Here is a 5,201-nt window from a genome sequence, read left to right as displayed (position 1 = left end):
CGAACCAGGAGGAGCCAAGAAGCACGTTGAAGGTTGATGGCGGTGAGATGTAGTGCGGCGCAACACCAGGGATTCCGGCGCCAACGTGGAACCTGCACAACACAACCAAAGTACTTTGCCCCAACGAAACGAGTGAGGTTGTCAATCTCACCGGCTTGCTGTAACAAAGGATTAGATGTACAGTGTGGATGATGATTGTTTGCGGAGAACGAGTAGAACAAGTATTGCAGTAGATTGTATTCGATGTAAAAGAATGGACCGGGGTCCACAGTTCACTAGAGGTGTCTCTCCCATAAGATAGCATGTTGGGTGAACAAATTACAGTCGGGCAATTGACAAATAGAGAGGGCATAACAATGCACATACATGACATGATGAATATTGTGAGATTTAATTGGGCATTACGACAAAGTACATAGACCGCTATCCAGCATGCATCTATGCCTAAAAAGTCCACCTTCAAGTTATCATCCGAACCCCTTCCAGTATTAAGTTGCAAAACAACAGACAATTGCATTAAGTATGGTGCGTAATGTAATCAATAACTACATCCTCGGATATAGCATCAATGTTTTATCCCTAGTGGCAACAACACATCCACAACCTTAGAACTTTCTCGTCACTTGTCCCGGATTTAATGGAGGAATGAACCCACTATCGAGCATAAATACTCCCTCTTGGAGTTAAGAGTAAAAACTTGGCCAGAGCCTCTACTAATAACGGAGAGCATGCAAGATCATAAACAACACATAGGTAATAGATTGATAATCAACATAACATAGTATTCTCTATCCATCGGATCCCGACAAACACAACATATAGAATTACAGATAGATGATCTTGATCATGTTAGGCAGCTCACAAGATCCGGCAATGAAGCACATGAGGAGAAGACGACCATCTAGCTACTGCTATGGACCCATAGTCCAGGGGTGAACTACTCACTCATCACTCCGGAGGCGACCATGGCGGTGAAGAGTCCTCCGGGAGATGATTCCCCTCTCCGGCAGGGTGCCGGAGGTGATCTCCAGAATCCCCCGATATGGGATTGGCGGCGGCGGCGTCTCAGTAAGGTTTTCCGTATCGTGGCTCTCGGTACTGGGGGTTTCGCGACGTAGGCTTTAAGTAGGCGGAAGGGCAACGCGGGGGGCCACACGAGGGCCACACACAACAGGGCCGCGCGGCCAAGGCCTGGGCCGCGCCGCCCTGTTGTGGCGGCGCCTCGTGGCCCCACTTCCTTTCCCCTCGGTCTTCCGGAAGCTTCGTGCAAAAATAGGACCCCGGGCGTTGATTTCGTCCAATTCCGAGAATATTTCCTTTGTAGGATTTCTGAAACCAAAAACAGCAGAAAACAACAAGTCGGCTCTTCGGCATCTCGTTAATAGGTTAGTGCTGGAAAATGCATAAATACGACATATAATGTGTATAAAACATGTAGATATCATCAATAATGTGGCATGGAACATAAGAAATTATCGATACGTCGGAGACGTATCATCCTCCAATGATCCGGGTAGCAACGTGGATGAGGCCCCTTCTTGATCTCCCTTCTCCTCTTGAGTGGTGGTGATGGATGAGATCTTGTGGAGGCGGCAGCTATGGAGTCTCCAAGGCGGCAGGGCTCCGCTGTGGAGGTATGTGGTGATGGCTTCCCTCTCCTTGCCTCCTTCCCTCCTTATATAGGCGTTGGAGGTCGGTTTCGCGAACCGACAGAGCCTGGGGCCGAATATGCCCATCGGGCCTTCACAAATGTTGTTCAGTTTGACGAAATGGACCCCGATATGGCTGTACGGTACGGGCGGGTCTGCCCGTACCGATGGTCGCCAAAGCTATTGGATGCTTTCGTATTCTGGACGCTATTTCTTCATACGAACTCCGATTTGGGTGTTCTTTGGCTCGTTGAACTCGTATGGACGAGGGATACAACACCATGGCCTTAGATATTAAATATAAGATGTTGGAAAATAACACTTTTCTCACACCTCATATGGCCAAGTCTGGTCTCCACATTGTGCCCTCTTGGTCCCTTTTGCTCCCTTTTCCCATGATCTCCAATAACACCTGAATACATGTCAAAGACAAGGGAGACATAATAAAATCCTACTAAAACTAATAAATATGCGAAGCTCATATGAAACTGAACAAGATCCCGTAAGTATGCAAAATAGGCATAGGTGTATCTAGCTGGAGCATGAAATGGGCGACAGTATGGGTAATAATATACTTAAAAACCTCATTAGAATAATGCTAAATTTCGAGCTATCAACTTCCCCAAGATTAGCTATTACTCGCCCTCGAGTGACAAAGTGAAAAAGAATAATAGTGAGAAATGAACTTGGGTAGTAAAACTCACAAGTATGTTGTGACATCCTATACTTCTCCAAGCTAGAAGTAATATGTAACATAATCATACAAGGACACACCAATTCAGTTGTGTTGGTACATACGAGATAACTTACAACTTCTAGGCCTCATTGTCGGGGGATGGCCCCCGGTAGGCCAAGACTATGGAAAATAAGCCATAATATGGTGGTTGTAAACCGGATTAAAGATTGATCCGGATTCTAAAAGTTGAGTTCAGCTAGGCTAAGCTGGTACAAACTGGTATCCCATGAGGGGTATGCCGGAGTACGCGGAATAAGGGGATCATGCCACCAAGGACTAAGATACCGGAGCTCAGAGGTAAAGGTACCGGGAAACCGGTATAGGTTCACTGTAGCATGTCGGCACTTTAGTCAAAGATTCCACCAAGGACTAGAGGACAAGATGAGCGAAGCACCTCAGCTTTAATCCAAGCCCTGGCGCCAAAGCAGAAGGTGACGTAAAAGATACCGGACGAGGTCATCAGTCCGTGATTAAAGACAGAACCGGTGTCAGCTGGGCCAAAGTAGCTTTACAAAGTAGCTTAACTCATCAAAGATTCCATTAGGGTTTCTTCCCTTGTAAGCCACCCTCTCCCCTATATAAGGAGAGGGGGGACACCCCTGTGCGGGGAGATTCATTCAGTAGAGACCGAGGAGACAATCAGTAGCGAATAAAAGAACACTTGTACCGTACAATCTTCAACCTCTGGCCATCGGCCAAGTTCATCAATACATACCGGTTTTTTTCTCTCTTTCCCTGTTAACCAAACCCTCCCCCGAATCCTCTAGCGCACATTCGACCCCAACTTAAGCCATCCTATGGCATCTGTTGTTCCACCACGACGACAGTTGGCGCCCACCGTGGGGCCAGCAGCTGCGCTTGCTGGAGTTCATATCCGGGCGGGCCTCCTCACCATCTCCGGCGAGCGTGTGGTGTCCGGCCTCACCCAGCGCCTCGGCTCGCTGGATTTCGACAACGACAATGCGGGATGCTTCGCCAACGGCGGCCGCTTCCCCAAGAATGGCCGCATCATCGAGTTCGGCTCCCACCGCGTCTACTTCGGCACCGTGATGGAGCGCTAGTACCCATCACTGATGCTGGTGGCGCCGGATCCGCCAAGGTATTCAGCTGCTCGCGGGCTGCGCTCCAACCGCGCCGCCGGCAGCGTCGAGGTGATGATGGCTGGCGCAGGAGGCGCCGGCAAAGAAACTGCAGGGGAGGGCGCTGGGCAAAGAAACTGCAAGGGAGGGTGCTGGCGCAGAAGTTTGTGATTTTGGATGGGTTGAATAGCTCTGGCTGTTCTTCCTGTTCTTGATGTTCTTACCCTTGTGATGATCCTGTCGATGGGATCTTAGGGTTTGCTGGTGAAAAGGTTTTATACCTGCTCTCTTCTCACTTCCTTGGTCGACAGCAATGCATTTTCTGGGTTCCTCTCCCCTGGTATGTGTGTGCTGTGAGGCATGCAGCTAGCCTTGTGAGCTGCTTGTGTATGCACTTGTTGGAACTTGGGCTTTGGCATGGTCAGCTCGGCAGAGTTGATATTATCCTCCCAATTTCCCTATTATTACACTAACCCGCCAAGTGGATTTACCACTTGGCCTAATCCATGTTTCATTTTGATGTCTTTGGTTTACAGGAATGAATGAAATGATCAAGTGAAGATCATTTAAGTGGTGATCAAGCAAATCATTAAGATTTACTTTTGTAGTTTAGAATACTGTCCATCCTTGTAATTCTTTTAATTTTTCCTTTTTATTTATTCATTTCTGTAAAGAGTTGTAATATTCATAATTCCATTTGGATATTGTAAATGACAATGTATTATGTGTGTGAATCAATAAAGCTCAAGGTTTTCTCTAATGAGCTTTAATTATATGTTCTATTATTTCTTATTCTGATTTATTCAATTGTTTATTGAATTATCCATATTTGAATTATAAATACTTAATTAATGTTTGAATTTGAAATTCAAACATATCTTGTTTGAATTCAATCATGCAACTTAAGTTGAGAAAGGAATTGTTCCCCTCTCTTCTCGAAAACCCTAGGTGTTTACTAAATAGGTTCAAGTTTATCGCAATCTCGAAACCCTAATCCTGTGTGGTGTCGAGAGAGAAACTTGTTCCCCTTTGATGCAGTTTTTCAGTAAAAGCGCAAAATTTCCTAGATTTTACGATGCAATGCACATCCCTTCCTAAATTCTACCCCTCGATCGTCTCTAAACCTGGGATATTACGGTCGGTGCGGTCTGCGAGTGTTAAATGGCGGCGAGATTCGGCCGCGTTGACGCCGGAGAGGGTCGGTGCATGCCGATCGGGGCGGAGGCGGGAGGTGGGAATGGTGAAATTTCCCTCGCGCGCTAGGGTGGGGAGTAGTTCGGGTCACGTCCAGGTCCGCGTCCCAGCCCGAGCAAGTACAGGCCCGTGAGGCGAACTGGGCCGGAACTGGAATTTTTTTTTACCGGTCGACCATTTTACGGGTATTGCTAAATGGCGTTTACAGGTTGAAACCCCTTTGCGGCGGTTATTATATGGGTTTGGACCTTTTAGAGCATCAGTAGCAGTGCCCTCAAACTGGTAACCTTCAAAGCCAATTTGAGGGTCGAGAAAACACGAATTTGAAGGCCCAAAACGGCCGGCGCAGATCAATTCCCTCAAACCAACCCTCAAAACAGAATATTCTGTTTTGAGGGTTGGATTGAGGGCATTGATCTGTGCCCCGGCCTTCAAACCCTCAAAACATGATTTTGACAGTTTCAAACACACAATAACAGTTTACATCACACAATCATTCTATCTATCATAAAACACAAGCAAATAACAGTTTCAAACACACAA

Source organism: Lolium rigidum, chromosome 7 (genome assembly GCF_022539505.1).
Source record: "Lolium rigidum isolate FL_2022 chromosome 7, APGP_CSIRO_Lrig_0.1, whole genome shotgun sequence".
Lineage (NCBI taxonomy): Eukaryota > Viridiplantae > Streptophyta > Magnoliopsida > Poales > Poaceae > Lolium > Lolium rigidum.
The sequence above is the reverse complement of the archived record's forward strand: the minus strand, read 5'-3'. Positions refer to the sequence as shown.